Raw genomic sequence first — 20,735 nt, forward strand, 5'->3', positions numbered from 1 at the left:
ATGTCATGACATTTCAGCCTTGAAATTATTCAGTGTGGAAACAGTAGTGACATAATTATATTTATATTAAGAAATACTTTTGATGGCATTGCAAAAGAAGTCAGTGTCAGAAGAAAATTCACAGAGCTTTACCTGATATGAATATTTTGCTGAATGGCAAACTGTTCACAAATGGGGAGACTTCAAACTGAAAGTAGTTGGAAGCTCTGTTCAGGAATTATAGCTCACTTTAGAAAGTGCGAATGAGGGAGTACTTTTTTTTTTTTTTTTAATTGTGGTTGGTGACTAGAAACTTTTGTATTCCTTTTCACTGTGTAAGCTTACTTATTTGTAGCTGATTGGCTGGAAAGCTAAAGGTCACAGTGACATGAAAAAAGGTTAAGTTTTGTTTAAGGCCAGAGTCAGCATTCGGGGAAATCAGGACAGTTTTAAATTTTAGTTACCTGACTGTGATTGTTTGGTCTAGGGGTATCTTCAAACCATGGCCTCCTTTTTTGGCTAACCTTTAACAGTAGATATGGACTCAGCAGACAAAAAGAAGAATTTGCAGTCCAATATAGTAACCCAAATGAGATATTATGAATCCGAGTCAATATAGAAGCATTAGAAATGGAGACAAAGGGATAAAAAGTCAAATACTTATCAAAATAAAAAGTTTACCGGAAAGAAGGAGCTGAAGGAGAATTTCAAGTTGACACCCAGGTTTCTGGTTTGTGTCTCTCTTAATAGTGGTGCCATTTCTTGAGAGGGGAACACAGAAATAGAAGTGAATTTGAGGATGGATGTCATTAAGTTCATTTTGGACTTGTGGGTTTTGATGTGCCCACAAGAGGCTTCCAGAAAGATATTAGACCCAGAACTTGGAACTCAGAAAAAAGGGTAAGGCTAGAGTACAGACATCTGTGCCATCCATATGGACGTGGTGATGCACTGACTCAGCATGGCACTGGCTCTGCCCCTCAGACTAATCAGAGACAAATTCCTGGGGAAAGCAGAGTATGTTTTGGTGTAGTCCCATCGCATAACAGTGTGCTTCCTCTTGACCCTGACCTCTCACTTAGGCTCCCTGTCTCACACCCACTTACTTTGTCCTGTACATTTTTTCCTGAACTTAGGTTTTTAGAAACTTCCTATGTAACTCTGCTCCCTATTCAGAAGATTGAAAAGTCTTCCAGAAAAAACAACAAAGTTCTAATGATATAATTTCATGAAAGAAATTAGTTCCTTTGCAGGTTAATGTAGGCAATAATAGCTGCTATTTATAGGAAACCTAGGATGAAATTTGGACAGGGTGGGTATGCCCATCATAATCATACTGCAGAAGTAGATCTCAATCCAGTATGCATAAGAGAAATAGCTGATGTCTCTACGGTGCTTACTATATACTAGAAACTGCTCCAAGAACTTCACATAGTCCCTTAATCCTCATAATAGACGTTAGCTCCTATAATTTTCCAATTTACAGATGAGGATAAATGAGTTACAAAACAGTTGAGTGACTCGAAGAAAGTCTAAAGGTATAGGAACCACACTCAATGCTAGAGAGCCTTAACTCCAGAGTCTGTGCTCTGATTGTTTATAAATGAATTAATGCATAAATGTTTATTAAAGTAATGTTTATAGCAAAGACAAGACAGAGAAGCTAACTCAATATTTCTTGGTTGGTAAATTATTTAGCTATTGCACTTTTGGTGCATGAGTTAAAGACATTTTGGCATGGATACGGGTCAGGAGAAGGGATTTTTTTATTCACTGCATTCAAATAACTTGGACATATAATATGGTAAATAAAGTGAGAAAGTGAGAACTGAAGAAAACATTACTCCAGTGTTAATACCAAAGGACAACATAGAGGAAAGAGTATGAACTTGGAACTTGACCAACTGAGCTTTGGTTTCTTTTTCTTCTTATTCTTCTCCGCTCCCGCATGTATGTATCAGTGGAATAACCTAGGGCAATTTATTTTAGGTCTCAGAGACTCTTGACTTATTCATCTGTAAAATGGGGATAATATTGCCTAACGCAGAGTGGTTAGGTGAAGATGGTGTGACATGATTTATCTAAAAACTCTAGCTCATAGCTGACAAATAGTAAACTTCCTATAAATACCTGCTATTACTATTATCCACATTAACCCAATCAAAAAACTGAGAGACAAATGTAATTTGTCAGATTATAATCACATATTCATGCATATTTTATTTTATCATCAAACATCCCTGGGCAAAACAAAGAGTAGGCATGTTATTTGACAAATGAGGCAACCAAGGTTCAGAGAGATTAAATTAATATCTCAAAGTCCCCAAGCTAGTAGTTTGCAAAGAATTACTACCTTAGGTGTCTACAATATGATGCAAAACAATCATTTTGCCTATCTTCTGCCACACTGCAACATTGTCCTTAAACTCAAGTGATTTGACAGTCACCCTCAGGGTTACTGGCACGTGAAGAGAGACCGTAACAGTCAAGTTTCTGGAACATCTGTGCCAGGACCCACAGCTCTTTGTCCTCCCATTTCCCCCGCTATGTTTACAAGTCTACTCCATGAAATAGCATGATTTATTCTTACTTCGAAGGCAGACTACAGCAGATGGATTTGCCTTGGAGGTCTCCTACATCAAGTACTGACTCATCCTAGCCCTGATCATTTGTAAAATCTTTGAAGATCACACCCAAAAAGGTATGGTCAGTGTCCAAGTTGACCACTGGGCCTGATTCCTTTGTCCACTAGGAGCAACCCCCTGGGATGTCCTCATAGCCCATCAATGGCCCATGCCACACCATTCTTCCCATGTCCACATCTCAGCTTCAAGGGGAAGGCTCCCATAAAAAGCTTTAACCACTCTGCTCCTTTTCCTCAGGCAGAGGCAGTGAGCGCTCTCAAGCTGCTTTCAGCCTCCCAAATAAGTGAAATGTTTGACATGAAAGCATATGTTTTTTGGCAACTTTGTTTAATCCACATTTTAAAGGGAAAATTGAAACTCCACAAGGTGCGAAAGAGATTAGTGGAACGTTTCAGTATCTGGTGGAAAGCAGACCGTGTTCCCTCCTCCTTCTGTTCTCTTTTCCTTTTCCTTCATATGCAGATATTTGCTTTATAAAAGCTGCCATAGAAATGAATCTTTTAATTAAGAATCTGAGCCACCTAACTGCAGAACAGAGAGAAATATCAAATGACACAGGATGTAGGAGCCATCTGTAAGACAGATATGGCACATGTCTTCTCAAGAAAGTCACATTTAAGAAAGTCACATGACTCTCTGAAGTCATGTGAAGGTCGCAGAATCAAGGGTTCTAGGATTAGACAAATTGGATTTCTAAAGAAGTTACATTTCTTACCACAAGATAAAGAAGTGACTCCCCCAGGAAGAAAGTTATTTTGCCAGGATTTGCGTATCACATTAGAGAATGCAGAGTCATATAGGCAATTGCTTTCAGGAACCACTTTTCCAGAAGTTCTGACTGGACTGGTTTTAAAGACTTAAAATTTGGGCTCCAATTCAGCTGAGAAATCCATGCAGATGTCCCTTGTTTCAGGCAAGTTTGGAAGGACCTAAGGCTACGAATGGGGGTACCAATAATAGGAGGAGAAAAGGAGAAGATGGTGGAAAGTCATCCATTTCTTTACCCTCCCCAAGTGCATTGGTCCCACATGCACTGACCTTACTACCCAACAAAGATCTTGCCTAGTTGGGGAGAGGGTGGCAGAAAGCTAATATGGAGACGTATAGCCAGTTTTCCTAATAAGTAACTGAACTGAAACACATACCCTAGAATGAGTCTCCACTATACACAGCTAAAACTCCATTGGTTCTGGAAATAGAGTTTTGTGCTTAGAATAAATTGCGAAACTGTTATTATATTTGAACATTTTTACAATTAAGCAATAATTTGGGAAGCATCAGGATGATTTGGAAACCAATACTGAGAACATGGATCTGGAACAAGATTGTGGGGATTCAATCTGAGACTCCCCTCAACCTCCCCACACCCTAAACACACACACTTATGTGACCTTGAACAAGTAATTAAACCTCTGTTTTTGTATTTTTAAATAGGTGTAATAATTTTTAAAAATCTTCCACCTGCTAATATTGTGATGATTAAAAGATTAATAAAGGTAAAAGCAGTCAGAATATTCATCACACAAATTAAATGCATAATAAATCTTAGCTAATTCTGTTATTGTTATTTTTTTTAATTTTATTTTTTATAAGCATATAATATATTTTTTTCCCCAGGGGTACAAGTCTGTGAATCGCCAGGTTTACACACTTCACCGCACTCACCATAGCACATACCCTCCCCAATGTCCATAATAACCCCCCAACCCCCCTCCCCCCAGCAACCCTCAGTTTGTTTTGTGAGATTAAGAGTCACTTATGGTTTATCTCCCTCCCAATCCCATCTTGCTTCATTTACTCTTCTTGTTATTATTTAAAGGTTTCAAACTGGGTTTTCTTGCATTTTCTTATTGTAAAATATATGTAACATGAAACTCACTGTTTTAACCACTTTTAAGTGTGCAATTCAGTGATATTAAGTATATTCACAGTGTTGTGCAAACATCAACACTATACATTTCTAGAATTTTTTCATCATCCCAAAGAGAAACATTATACCCATTAAATAATAACTCCCAATTTCCCTCTCCCACTAAACCGTAATCTCTATTTTACCTTGGTTCTCTATGCATTTGCCTATATGAGGGTCCTTATATAACTGGAATCATACATTTGTCCTTTTATGTCTCTCTTTATTTTGCATAATGGTTTCAGTGGTCTGGTATTGCAACATGTATCAGAATTTCATTTCTTTACATAGCCAAATCATATTTCATTATATGTACATACCACATTTAGTTTTCCCTGGAAATCCATCTATTAATAGACACAGGATTTTCTACTTCTCAGCCCTTATGAAAAATATTTTGTGAAAAATTGACATACCAGTACCAGTTTTGACCCCTTTTTTCAGTTCCTTTAGATATATACATAGGAGTGGAATTACTGGATCATAATATAATTCTGTTTAACTTTTTGAGGAAGGCTAAACCATTTTCCATAGCAGGTATGCCACCAGTAATGTGTAAGATTCTAGTTTATCAATATCCTCATTAACACTGTGGTTTTTCATTTTTTTTAATAATATGTATTTTAATATGTGTGAAATGGCATCTTGTGGTTTTGATTTGCATTTCCCTAAAGACTAAAAATACGGAGCACCTTTTCAGGTGCTTATTGGACATTTACGTATCTTCTTTGGATACATGCTTATTCAAGTTCTTTGTTCATTTTTAAATTGGTTTGTTTTGTTGTTGTTGAGTTGTATAAATTCTTTATATACTCTGATATTAATGTTTTATCAGGTATATTATTTGCAAATATTTTCTCCCATAAGTGGGTTGTCCTTTCACTCTTTCAATAGTGTCCTTTGATGCACAAAAAAAATTAACTTTGCTGAAGTTCAATTATCTCTTCTTTTGTTGTCTGTGCTTTTGGTATCCTATCCAATAAATCACTGCCAAACCTAATACCATGAAATATTTCCCATCTGTTTTCTTCTAAAATTTTAGGTCTTATATTTAGGCCTTTGAGACATTTTGAGTTCTGCTGTGTTTTTTGTTCTTTTTTTTTGGTTTTTTTGTTTGTTTGTTTTTATCTTTTTCATATGGTTTTAGGTAAGGATCCAATCATTCTTTTAATTTGGATATCCAGTTACTCCTGCACTGTTAGTTGAAAAGCTTGTCCCTTTTCCACTGAATAGTTTTGGTATCCTTGCAAAAAATCAATTGACCATATATCCAAGTTTACTTCTAATTCTTCTATTCTAGTCCACTAATCTATATCTCTGTCTATATCTCTGTCTTTATGTCAGTACGATACTGTTTTGATTATTATAGTTTTGGAATTCAGGAAGTGTGATTTCCCCAACTTTGTCCTTCTTTTTCAAGATTATTTTCATTATTTAGAATCCCTTTAGATTCCAAATGAATTTTAGTGTCAGTTTTTTTCTACCTACAAAGCCAGCAACAGCAAGTCAAGTCCTTCTCAAGCTGCTGTCTCTCTGGTTCTCTCTCCTGCCTTCCTCTTTCTTTTATAAGGACATTTATAAGGATCCTTGAGATTATATTGGGCCCACTGTCATAATTCAGAATAATCTGGCTCAAGGCCAGGTGATTTGCAACTTCAATTCCATCTGAAATTGCAATACCTCCCTCACCTCTGTTATGTAGCCTGATTTCAGGTTGAGGTTCAGGAGATTAGGGCGTGGACATATTTGGGGAACATTTCTGTATCTATCACAAACATTAAACATATATAAAGATATATGTCATATATATTTATAACAAATGTGTGTGTATATATATATATATATATACACACACACACACACACACACACATATATATATATATATATTTACATTTTAGAGCTAGAAAGGGCCTTGGCCAAATTCTTTCATTTACAAAGAAACTAAGGAGATGAGAAAGGGGGTCACTTTATTAAGCCTGTCCTCCTAGACAACCCCATTAAATATTATCCCCAGAAACTAACCAAGTAGGTCTCCTCTCATTTTCCAGCCTCTTAAACAACAGCAGAATCTCATCTTTTATATTCAAAAACCCAATTGCAGCTATGATTTTTTAAAATTTCTATCATTTATATGCACATAACTATCATATTGTCTAATTCCTGATAGTCTCACTGATAATTTTTAAAAGTCAAAAGTAAGTCAAATTCTGCAGTATTCTGAGAGGAATCCTACAAGGATTCTAAGATACATGATTGTCAGATGTGTTTGTCTGCTTATCAGTTCTAAGCAGAAATGGGTAACTTTCCACTAATAAGGATGTCCCAGTCCTATTGGTCTCCCATGTGAGCAAGGGATACACAGAGCATTTTAATCTTGCTCATTCACAGTAATAAGGAAATATTCCTTCCTTTCCTCTTTAAGGCCCTCTTTTATTCTCTCTGTTTTGACTCTTGTATTCAGGAAAAAGCATGTTGATTCTGACAAATGACAGTAATTACAAAATCTACAAATCACATATAGAAATAGACACATTGTTTTAACTCGCTTTTCCTGCATTTCAGGTAGTCTGAAAGCACTCAAAATGTACTGAATGAAAGTTTAAGGCTATAAAAATTAAATGATAATTAACATTATTTTCTTCTTAAGATAAATGTAATTGAAGAGCTATAAGTGTGTTCTTTATTTTAAAATATGATGAAGCCATTTTGGACCCCATAGCAGAGTGAACAAACTAGAAAATATGAATCACTTTGAAACTGAAAGTTTATGAACAACATGAACCTCCTTTATCAGAAATTGGCAAGTGTGCAGAAACCATGGTTCATGGTATCACATTAGCCAACCAATATGATGTGTTTGCTCAGGAGTTTGGAGACAGTGACTATGACCACTTGCTTGAGTTTTTGAAAACCAAAATGATAAAACATTAAAGTTGAAAAGGAATTTAGAATATTTCAAATACAATTCTCACATTTTATAAGTGAAGAAATTGAAGCTCCCCCAATTTAGGTGACATACATAATATTTTGAATTTAGTATGTGTTGGAGTATGGATATCTGTTAGATTGAGATTTGAATATTTTTTATCATATACCTACCCAAAGCTAGCATGTGCTAACACATTCGGCTCAAAGCACTTTTGATGATCTACTAATTCCCATACTATGCTCAATTCTCTGCTAAGAGGAAAATCATGTTCTTGTCCTTAATGAATTTAGAATCTAACTCAAGAAACAAAACAAACTTAAAATGGAAATAATACAAGGTGCTTGATAGTGAAAGAAACATGAGGTAATTTTCATAGTTTAGAACTTTCTACTTACCAAGAATATTTCATTATCCTCATAACTCTAATTCCATCTTTTCCATTGTTTCCATCATTATCTTTCCAAGGTTTCCAGAATTATTTTTCCAAAAATTGTGTCTGACCAAGTTTTGTCCAGTTTGTAGTTGTACATGGTTTCTACCACCTATCAGGCACTCTGCTTACTGCTTCCTACCACTCTTACCATGTACTTTTGCTTGGCCATCTCATACCATTCTTTGATACCTACCTGGGTCACACACTGCGTTTTTCTGGTTTTTTGTTCATGTTAATTACAGAGCTAGAGCTTCAGACTAACAGATGATTTGAGTTGGAGAAATCTCCCTCAAATGTCTTGTTTTCAGCCTTTGAGTCTGGAAAATGGTGTTTGATTACATGTTCTTTAAGGGTTCTTCACACACAAATATTCCAAGACCCTGTCATGAAGACTGGCACTTACAGGGATGCAGCACGTAAGACATTTTTAGCCATTGGTATAGTTGGGGAAGACTTCATATAGCAGATAAATAGAATGAAGGCATAAATTAGGAGATGTGTCATGTAACTACTTCATTTTTCAAAAGTAATTTTAAGATGGTCAAGAAGTGGTCTTCACACATTCCAGAAGACTAAAATACAGTGATACCACACTTTAGTCTCGCCACCTTGAAATTTCAAAACCTGTCAGTGGTTGCCCGATTACATCTCTGTTATGATATTTGCCAACATGCCAATAATGACCCACTATTTTATCCAGGGTACCACAAAGGATGCAAGGTAGGTAAGGTAACAGAAATATGATCAGAAAGTCCCTTACTGAGCTCACAATTCCCATAGTCTTTATTTTGAGACTAGGAATGCTGAAGGAAATGCCTCAGCCTAATTAATACTTTTACCTTTGACACAGTCTTAGCATATTTCCAATTTATATCTAAGGTTTGTAGCTCACAGCTTTACCAATGTAAGGATACCCACACTTCAGCTTTTTTTTTTTTTTTTAAGATTTTATTTATTTATTTGACAGAGAGAAACACAGCAAGAGAGAGAACACAAGCAGGGGGAGTGGGAGATGGAGAAGCAGGCTTCCCACAGAGCAAGGATCCTGATGCAGGGCTTGATCCCAGGACCCTGGGATCATAACCTGAGCCAAAGGCAGACACTTAATGACGGAGCCACCCAGTGCCCCCACACTTCAGCTTTTTATAAAACAATGTCCAGCTCCAGTTCATCTTTATGAATTTTAAAACCCTGCCCATAATTCCACTGAGTCCTGCAGTATGCTGTAATCAGTTTATCCAACCTACCATACAAAAATCTACTTAGTTATACATGAGTACATTTTATCAATTATTGATTTATGAATGCTGAAGGTATGTTCCAGTCAGCATTTATGCACTAGGGTTTTATCTTCTCCAATGCATTAACAATGTACTCTAGTGACAGAGTCTCTACTGTTTAAAATTCCACACCTTCATCTGATTACCCCATTAACCATTATGTTCCCCAGGTTGTAGAGATTTTTAAGGTAATTAAATGTCTCCCAACAGTTCTAGGCCTTTGTCCATGGACTCTTACTCTTGTTTGTAGTGGTGAACTCAGTGAGAAGCAATTGTCAAAACTCTGGACTGTGGTGAGAGCAGATAGCGACTGTCCTAACAAGCACAATCCCATGCGGAAGGGTGTTGCACTCACAATTAGAGGAGATGTCCAAACTTTGGCTCCACACACTACCTACTACCTAAAATTCTTTGTGTGACCTACCTCTCTTCAACTTTTATGATACATTTTCTTTCTGGGCAAGTTTGTGAATTTCCATGGATTTCATCGAAAGTTAATGACTCTTAAATATCTCTGTATATTCTAGAGAGGTGCAAAACTCACCCAGTTAAAGCCATACTCTGTCTTCCCCTTCTGTACCTACCCCTGTAGCCTCACCATGTACCAGATCTCAAAAATCAAAGGGTCATATTTTTGAAATTTCTCTCAGTCAAGCACAGATCTCTCCTTTTTCTCGTTTGTTGTTGTTGTTTGCTTGGACTCTGATCAACTTGTGGAGATTAAGAAACATGAATCTGGAGCCAATGGCCATCACGATACTACTTTGGTCAACTCACTCAAGTCCCTGGGCTCTCAACTTCCTTGTGTATAAAAGAGAGAACATGAGTATTTACCTTACAGAATTGTTTCAGGAATTTAAGGTACTAACACATGTAGCAAGCTTTGAATGTACCGTTGCACATAAGCGAGCGCTCAGTAAAAACCCTATGTTATGTTCAGTCTCTGAAATGTTTCCTAGACTCCCCAATGTCAATTTCTCCTGTATACCAATCAGCTCCTCTCACTGGAGTGAGTATGGTATTGCTAAAACAAAGATGTGTTCAGCAATCTGCTCCCCACACCATATACTTGATCTGTATTTCTCAGCTGTGGTTGATGTTCTCAGTGTTTTATCCAAAGTGCTTCACATCCTGGCTTTGATACTCCTCCCCCTATTCTTAGAACATACCTTGCTCCTCCACTCTTTTGCACTTTGTTCATGCTAGAGCTTATGTTGGAAATGATCACAGGATCCCTTCTTTGCCTCTCAAAACCCATCTTGTCTTTTAAGACCAAGTACAAGCATCACTTTCCTGAATCATGCCCTGACCCTCAGAATTAATTTTTATCATATTTAAACTTCCATAGTACTTTTAGCTCACGTTACTATAGCACTTAACCACAGTAGGAATTGCACTATGATTATTTATTAACAGTCCTGCTTCCCCTCTCTAGTGTGACTTCCAAATCAAAATGCTAAAGATGCCATCCTACTCAAATGGGGTGACTTGCTCTCCATGTCTAGCAGAGCACATTATAATTCCTGTGTATGGAACTATATATATGTTTTAGTTTCCATCTCTCATTTGCTATGCAACTAATGTAAAATGTATCAGTATTTTTTTATGAACAATAATTAATTATTGTTAATTTATGAACAATAAGTTGAAATAACAGGAGTGTTTCCAAGAGGGTAAGAGAAGGAGTGTTTGCTGTAAGGTAAGAAAGGGTGGCAGAAAGGGGCAGTGATACTACTGAAGATATATGGACTATTTTAAACTTTTTTCTAATTTCTACCTTTGAACTTCATTCTAAAATGAGAGAGTTTGTTACATTTAAAGTACTTTAAAAAACTTTTGGATCTTAAAATAATCTTGTGATATACACTTGGCCAATACTATTCTCATTTAGCAGGTGGTGAAACTAGATTTCTAAGTAGACAATGGTCATGTGGAAATTGACCAAGCTAAAAATTGATAGAAATTAGAACAGAACCAGGCTTGCCCCATAGTCCAGGTACCACACAGACTGATGCTCCATGGGCCCAAATACACACACAGATGGAGGAAATGAGGACTCAGAATAAAGACTATTCCTTCTCTACTTTACTTCTAAGTTGATTTGTATGGCCATCTTAAAGGAGAACACTTAGATTCTCTTGCACTGTGTGTTCACCAAGCATTAAAACAGTGTATCAAAAGGTGAAAAGATCAATCAGCAAACCTACTTTTATTATTTACTAAATCATTTTGACCGTATTGACAGCTTACATGGAATACAGTGGATTTTTTTTCTAATAAATTGTACTGATCATTCACAACCCAACTTAAGTTCTATCTCAGCTATGAAAATTCTGACTACTGAGGTCAGGATTGACATTTCTCTTCTGAAATTGTAACAGATCGCCGTGAGAGTATCACAGTGAATAAAAAAGAATTTCCATTGGTCCCTTACTTTCTAATAATAAAATTATGATATTATTTTTGTTCAATAACTTAAAGTAATGAAACACGATTACACATATTTTCTTGTGCAGTTAACACAGCAATCAGTAGGTGTTGTATAATGAAGAATTTATCTGGTTACTGACCCGGGTCCTTGGGAAGAAACTTTATTGGAATTTTGTTAAGTGGTAGGTGTTTCTTTGTTACTCATGTTGTGACCCTGAGGCCAAACCGAAGTTTATGCTAACAAAGTCATGTGTGATGTATCTCTACATAGTTTCAGAATGGAAGCCAGCCATGCTGGAGAAAACAACCATGTTATTGGAGTCTTGCAGCTTTAAGCCATGTGAAATCAATCCAACCTCTCAACCACCAAAGAAGGAAACAAAGGTGAAAACTGAGTTCAGTCATGTGGCCAATAATTAAATCAATCACATCTGTGTAGGAAACACCAGTAAAAGTTCTGGACCCTAAAACTCACACTAAAGCTTGGTGAGCTTTCTGGTGTATGAACACATTGATGTGTTGGGAGGATGATATGCCCCGATTCCATGGAAGGGAACATGCAAGCTCCATATCCAGAACCATCCTGGACCTCACCCAATGAATCTCTTCTTTTGGTCGGTCCTGATTTTTATTATTAATAGTAAAACTGTTATCGTAAGTAATAGCATTTTGCTTAATTCTATGAGTTATCCTAGTGAATTACTGAACCCAAGGTAGTAGTGGGAACCACCAAATTTGTAGCCAGTTGGTCAGAGTTTAGGTAGCCTGGAAACCTGAGAATTTGTCATCATTGAGATGAGGACAGACTTGGGTGTCTGCACTAACTCTAGAAAAGTGTCCAGAATTGCACTGCAGTATTACAGTGGGGTGACAAACTATGAAAAACTCAGAACAAGCTTTCTTTCACAGATACAGCAAATGAAGGCAAGAGTGTTTAGGAAATTTGCCCAAAACCAAACAGCAAGTGGGAGTGATTAGTGCTAGACTTAATTGCATGGCTTTTATTACTCTTATCTACATTATGCTCTCTGTCAATAATATATGCTAGCTTTACAGAAGTTAAGGGCAAGGATGTACAATCTGCCCCTTCATTTGTGTCTGACACAGTGACCAGCTTTAATTTGGACAAATACAATAATAATCAATAGAAATATTCTTATTAAGTTCATGAGCTTCTGAGTTAAAAGCTTCTGCACGCAGAATCCTTACCATGACTAGGATTACATTTAGGTCGAAAGGAATCATGTAAGTTGGAGGGGGAACAAGAGGAAATGGGTATAAGTAATTGCCAAATGTGGAAGTAGTCGATTCCTGATTTGTAGCCAAAATGGGTTTTCTGGAAAAAAAAAAAAAAATGGGTTTTCTGGTGGGCTGAAAGACTTTTGAAAATACTTTGTGAGGTTGTCTTTCTGTGTGACTAATCTAATTTGTATTCAAGGATGTTGAGAGTATATTTGGCCTGTTTCCTGAAAATGATGTGCAGGATCAATAATAACATGGTGCTATCTATGCTGGAAAACAACCGTTTACCCCAAACCCTGAGCATATACATCTCCATCTGGGGCATACATTGTTGGATTCATCCTCATCAGTGAGATGACCCTGAAATGAGATCACCTACCTGTTCTCCAAAGGGAATTGAACCATCTTCAGGTAGAATTGATATTGGTCCCAGTAGCCACTTGGATTTGATTAGAACAGATCAGGTAGAAATGAGAGGGGTCGTCATCCTATAAACAGGGACAGTCTCCTTGAGATGTCTGATCCTCTACCAAATCTATTCCTATGATGCTCTGATAAGAATGTCATTTGAATTCACACAACCATTTTGCCCTTGGAGATGGAAAGAACACCCCTGAGAAATTAGCTTCCAAAGAAAACTGTCTCAAGCAATTTCTTTTTTTTTTTTCTTTTTCCATAGACGTCCTCAGATGCATATTTTCCTCTATTAATCTAAACTTGTACAAATTAGCAATATGATGATGTACAAGTTGAACAATAGAATACTTTTTTTTTTTTTTTTTTACTTCAATCATGTGTTTTCCCTTTCGTGGCCTAGTTGCCAAGGACCCATAATCTACAATCCTGGCATTTCTTTTTAATTCTATGAGCCAAAATCCATCATTTCTGAATATTTTCAAGACAGGAATTCTGAAAGTTTTATTCAGGTCATTAATCAACCCCCTCCAATTAAGCTCAATTATACCCTATAATCATTGCTATAATTATTGATTGATTAATCTTTCAACTATTAATTAAAAGTCTTAATTAAACTTTTTCTGATGTTATTTAAGCTAAAATATAATGATTATGCAATTTCCCTAGTATATGCAACATGTCCTGCTAGCCTTATGATAAAGTCATAATCTACTCATTATGAATCACTCACTAGTAGAATCTGAAAAGTGAGTGAAATAATCTTTATACATGCTTCCTACACACACGTGCATGTGTGTGGACACACTTAAGTTCATGGGTAAAAAACCGAGAAGAGTTGCCTATTCAGAATAGTTAAATATGATAATAATCCTGGAACTATAGATGGGGGTAGAATTTTTCACAAACCTGATAGGCTGGAATCAAGACATGAATAGGTCAAGAAAAAATAAATTTGCAAGATTTTCATTTTTCCCATGTACCAGCCAACATTCCAGGCTTACTCATATGTCTTTGCAGGAGAGAGGCAGATTTTAGCTGTGTGAAGCTGCCAGGATGGCTTTTGTAGGAGCTGCGTTTACTGCTTTGATGGAAAAATTGACAGGAAGTAGGGGAAAAGAGTAACATATACTCTCAGTACAAATCCTATTCTAGAAACCTCTGGGTTGTTCATCACTTTTAATCCTCTCAAAAATCCTAAGGAAATAATTTATATCCATTCTATAGATGAAGGAATATAATTGGAGAAGGAATCGAGATTTGAACCCTTACATATCAGACTTCTAGTTTGTTGCAATATTCTTGATGCTCTTGTGGGATATTCTAGGAAAAACAAAACAAAACAAAAGCCCCCACACACTTGTTTAACAGAAAAGGACATTTTTGAAATCACATAAATTGGGTTCACTAGAAGTTTCCTTTATAGTTTGTGACCTAGGTCAAGTAACATAAACACTTGGGGTCTAGGGTTCCTAATCTGTACATTTAGAACAAAATATACCTTGCAGGATTTTTTTTTTTTTTCAGGATTGATGACAATGTCTAGTATGTGAGGGTCTTCACCCATGCTAGATATAATTTTCTACTAAATATACCCTTTTTCTGAAATGATCTAGTTCACTACTGACCATTGTCTGACCTTCAGGAAGCTATTTGCTATCCACATACTCCACCTTCCATCTCTGTCTTTTGGGTCTCACAAAATGTTAGTAGTTGCAACAATCTTAGGAACTCCATAGATCAGAGCCCCATGCCATGATGAGGATACTGAGGCCTGGAGAGGGTTAAGGCCTTGCCTGTGGTTGTACAGCTAATTACTGACAGAATCAGGTCTCTAGACTCTCAGTTCCGAGAGCTCTTTCCACCACTCCACATTGTCCCTCAAGCTAACATTTGCCCTACATTTTGTACAGGGTTGTCATGAGGATCAAATATGATTAAATATGGGAAAGTGCTTTAAAAAGTGCAAAATTATGCACAAGAGCAAAGCATTACTATTAATGGACTTCTTACTTGGCTTCTTTGGGTAGAGACAGAATGTTATTTAAAGTGGCTTTAAAGGATTTTTTAACTGTGAAATGCTATGAAGCCGTGTTATTGTGTCTTGCAAATAGAGTACCAGGACTTGAAGAGGAGCCAGTGATGTACATTTCACTTATGTTATGTGAAATTCTATTATGGGTAGGTTGTGTTCCTGACATGATTCAATTGCAAATAGCTTATTTGGGGGGGCGATTCCAGGAAACTCCATTAAGGGAGTGGAGAGGTAAGACAGGAAGGGTGAAGAATCCAATAACTGGTATGTTATTAAACCAGTTACTACTTTGGGCAGCTGGAATTCCCTCCTCCCCCTACTGGAAACACAGAAAGTCAGCTTAAGGAGTGTATATCAGAAGTATCCCAGTCAGGCTGATAATCAGGGTATTTATCCAGAAATTCCCATCATAGGGAACACAAGGCATTAATCACCTGTACCTGGCTCACAGACCAAGTGGGCACCCATGGTCAAAGAGTACCCTGAGACAAGTAGTCACCAGTGCTTCTTGTTCAAATTTGGAAAGCTTGCTTGAAAATCTGGTGAGCTCATTGAGGTGATATGAGCCTTTACCAACAAGCCCTGTTTTTGTGAAACCTTAGAAGAAACCAATCTCTCTGTTTTCAAGGTGTCAGCAAAACTTGTCCTTACATATGTTGTCCTTATTTAGGTCAAATCAAAGAAGGACTATATAAATGGGGATTGCTTGGGGCATGAGAATAGTGGAAAAGATATTTATGGATGGCAGGGAAGCCTGGGCTCACAAAGACTGCCTCTGTTGTTTCTTGTACCTTATAATCTGTATATTTTCTGAACAAATACTGTGTCTCTGATGACAAGTCAGTTGATGGGGCTCAAACGTAAAATGGAAAATAAGATATTATTGCATTGCCACCAGCAAACTTCTAGGTTTCCTTTTTGTGGATACCTCCTTAATATCCCTAGCTGTCAGGAATACCTTACTGGAACTGCCAACCTGGGTTAGTATCCCTCTGCTATGCCCCCTTATTATTTCTTTTAGGACTTTCCATTTCTTAGTCTTTGACTTTCATTTAGCTCTTAGACAAAATAACAATATGAGAAATTTATACATGCAAAGGTGTGAATGTTAGGTAAGAATTGATAATATTTAGTTTATAGTATTTTTCCTTCCAGAAATGTGTATGTTTTTATGGTAGATTCCTACAGTTCTGAAAAAATGATCTCAAAAACATGAATGCTAAATGGCGACCTTCAGGCACTAAGTAGGGAATCAGCTACTCTATGCCTAAAACTCTGTTAAGGAGCCATTGAATAATGTACCCTGGAAACCTTTTTTCAAAGTAGCCAATTAAGAAAACCATAGACATTGCGGAGAATTAGGTCATTCCCTTCACCTGGAAATTCCATTCCTACACTGCAGAGCTGATTCCTGAAGAATCAGTCAGTTCAGCATCTCTTCCTAAACTTGGCCGTAATAACATCCTTGACTCACTCATTTTTGTTAAACATTTATAGCACACATCACACATTTTTTCATTTTTTGCTAGTACCGCGTAAGTAATACTCTTACCCCCACAACTGGATTATAAGTTGCTTGAGGGCAAGAATTGTATTTTGTTTATTCTAAACTAGTGTTAAGTCCTTGTAATTTGCTAAGCCAGTACTAGAGGTGAACATTCATACACATTCCCTCTTTTGCCCTAAGCAATAGATTTGTGAGGTGGCTGTTAGGCTAATTAGGCTGACCGAGAAATCAGGTTCAAGGAGATGGAAAGACTCACTGCAGTATTTCTACACTCTTCTTATGCTCAGTGTGCCTCATGCAAGGTGTGGAGCAGAGCATGCAACTCTATGTCTTCTTTCACAAAATGTCACATGCCATGTTTTCTCCATTACTCAAGCATCATGTGACTTCCTGTAGAATATAACAATATGTGAACCAGAGTTAGAAAATCCAAGCTTAAGACATTGCCCTGCCACTTACAGCTCTGTGCAAGTCTGACCCTCCATTCCATTGCCTATAAAGTGAGCGGATGCTTGTTCTACCCCTCTCGTAAAGTTTTATAGGCTCAAATAAAATAATGAATGTGGAAGCACTTACCATAGTTAAGCACTTATCACAGTTATTATGACCATGAACTTTGGAGTCAGACATGGGGTTAAATACCTGCCCATCACTACCATTTGTATAAACTTGAGCAAATTACTTACCTTCTCTGTCTCAACTTTTTTCCTTTAAAATAAGAATAATAATGCTTTTTTTCAGAGTAGTTTTGATGATTAAATGGTAATCATCAAATTATCAAATGATGATAAATTAAATTTGATGATTCATAGACTTGATAGACCATATCAAGTCTATGACATGTTAAATACTGATAAATGTTAGTGTTTGATTATTGTGCTGTTGTTGTTGTCATTATTATATATTTCCAAGCAAATATATGCCATTGTTACAGAGATAACATTAATGTAATAGAAAAATACTGGGCTTTAGAGACCCATGAATTGGCTTCTTATCCTGGTCTTATTTTGGCAAGTTATTGCATATAAAACCAGTGCAATTCATCTTCCTCAACTATAAAAATCAAAATCACATGTATCTCATAGAGTTTCTGTGAGTGTTAAATGAGCTAATGGATATAATCATGTAGGGAAATATCTAGTAATTCATTGACATCCAAAAATTGGATTCTCTGCTTCCCATATTTTAAGATACATGGGTTGATTTTTAAATGCCTTGAAGATTTTAGGGCAACATTATTGACATTTCTCTATGACATTTTATAGTTTTTTAGTATGTTTCTCATGCCTGCAAATGTGTGTACCCTAACAGACATCAAAAATCATAAAACACACCTAGCTGATAGATACAGAAGTATTAAAATTGTCCTGAAAACATGTCCCCCCCCCTTTTTTTAAGAGTAGAGAGAAGGAAGGGTTATCTTCCTGATAATGAGCAGGGAGTGGGGAGACTGTCATCAACAGTCAATTTCTTTTATGGCAGATGGACTGGGTACACCCTGAAATACAATCCCTCCCTGGGCAGGTGCTGCTGCTGTGGAAATGCTACAAAGCTCATGACAGACTTTGGACAATATACAAAATGCCAGCTAATGGATAAAAGATATGGTCCACTTTATAAACTCACTTGTGTCAGAGACTTAAGTTACTCCAAAGAGTGTCAGGGATCAATAATGGGCAGAAAATTCCAAACATCAAATAAACATAAAACCTCCCGTATCCAAGACTTACATGAATTTCTGTTGAGCAACAATCTCTATAAAGGAGGAGACTTCAAGCTATTAACTGCTAAGCTGGAAACCGAAGGAAGTCTGCAGGATCAGGAATTGTTATATCCCCGTATGCTATTCATTTCTTCATTCAGAAAAGCCCTATTGAAGAGTACTGCTAAGAGATGTCACTTTGGCATTTTCTCAATAATGCTAAGACTTTTGATTTTTCGTTTATTGTGCTATTTATTCTATTTATTCTTAGAGCTCTATCTGACCTCTTACGTATCCAGAATCTCCCAGAAATGAAGTGTTGCCCCCAGATGGTCTTGTCAGATCATTGAAGCTTCTAGATGGCCTTCCTTACTCCATTGCTGAACCATGTTGGCCGGAAAACTTTCTAAATGGTTTCATAAGCTGCCCTAACGTTTAAAGCAAAGAAAACAGAAGAGGAAATCAGCATCATTTATTATTGCTCTGTGCAGTGGAGCAATCTCTTGTCTAGTGCTCTTAATGGCTGTCAGTTGCCACATTTGAAGTCACTTCTTTAATACCATACCCCATTTCTGTCCACCCACTTCTTTTAACAGACACACACTCTATTGTTTTGTGGGTTTGTTCTTAAGTTGAATGGAAAAGTTGATTATATATATTTTCTTTAATGAAAGTCATGGATTTCATGCATGAACTTCTTGACAATTATTTTGTGAACTTTAAGCCTGTTTGATAGCCTGCCTTTAAGAACTATTCTCCAGAAGATTGTTCTTGTGAGACATCACATTTTGGCATAAGTGCTTTTATGACTCACATGGGTCTCTATTGGAGAACCTCAAATCTATACGTATAGGTTAAATCCATTGCAAAGAGTGGGACTTGTTGGTCAATAGGAAGAGAACATAAAGTATGGTGGTTCCACAGCCTCAAGGCTCATCATTAAATCAATTTGTTGTTAGTCCTTTTGCACTAATTTTAGCAATGGATTTCTTGTCTTAATGCTTCTTAACAACTTCTTTCATGTATCCAATTTTAGTAGCTCAGTAACTGCCTTGTTTGGTACTCAGTTTGGGTCTGAGTCATATCTTGAACCCCAAAGTGGCATCAATATTTTCCTGAAGCCTGGGGGCATGGCTGGGTTCTAGACTCTTTTTTCCACTCTCGGACTTCTCTGGTCCCAACCATGCATCTATGTGAGTGTCTACTTACCACCACTCACTCAAATTCCCAAATTATTTTCTCCCTCTAGATGCTGAAATATTTGCCAACTGGTTGCACTAAAGCTCTCTGATGTTGACACCTAATTACCTGAGTTTTCTTTTACTGGCTGTTGGTGATAGCTTTCTTATTTCCTTGGCTTCTATCCTGGCAAGTGTTTTGAGTCATTTTCTGGCTTAAGTTGTCACCACCTAATCTCTAGTACTGCCTCTTTCTTCCTTCCTTCCTTCTTCTAGTACCACTTTCATCAGTACCATAATATATTTTAATAGGTAGAATATTAATAGATCCACATTTTTTTTTCTGATTTGATACATTCAAATGTCATTGACAAATTCCTGCTGTATGAAGCCTATAACATAGTAGTTCAGATACTTCAAGCTTCTTATTGTCCTCTTCTCCCATGTCTCAGCAGGCCTAGCTCCATAGTTAGAGACGGATACTTTACCTCACTCCCAGCCTACCCCAGCCATATACATCAAAGCATACATTTGTAATCTGAACTTTTGTTTCTTCAAAAAATAATTTCCCTTATAAAGAATGAGTTGATAGAAAATTCACGAACAATTTAGAAGAAACTAGGTAAACACCACACAATGGCCTCAAGCAAACATCCAAGTCCAGTAAAAAAGGGATATGTTTTGATAGTAATCTTAAAAAAAAAAAAAAAGAAAGAAAGAAAAAGATTTTTTTTTCCACTGAGAAATAAGTACCAATGCTGTTCAGATTATTTTTTCCCATCAAAAGTTTTGAGATACGGGTACCTGGGTGGCTCAGTGGGTTGAGCCTCTGCCTTTGGTTCAGGTCATGGTCTCAGGGTCCTGGGATCGAGCCCCACATCAGGCTCTCTGCTCAGTGGGGAGCCTGCTTCCTCCCCCTCTCTCTCTGCCTACTTGTGATCTCTGTCAAATAAATAAAATCTTTAAAAAAATACAAAAATAAAACTTAAAAAAAGTTTTGAGATAAAATTTTAAGGTCAAATATTCTCTACAGCTCTAAGTTTTACCTTC

This window comes from Lontra canadensis, unplaced genomic scaffold, assembly GCF_010015895.1.
Source record: "Lontra canadensis isolate GAN:19392208 unplaced genomic scaffold, GSC_riverotter_1.0 scaffold17, whole genome shotgun sequence".
NCBI lineage: Eukaryota > Metazoa > Chordata > Mammalia > Carnivora > Mustelidae > Lontra > Lontra canadensis.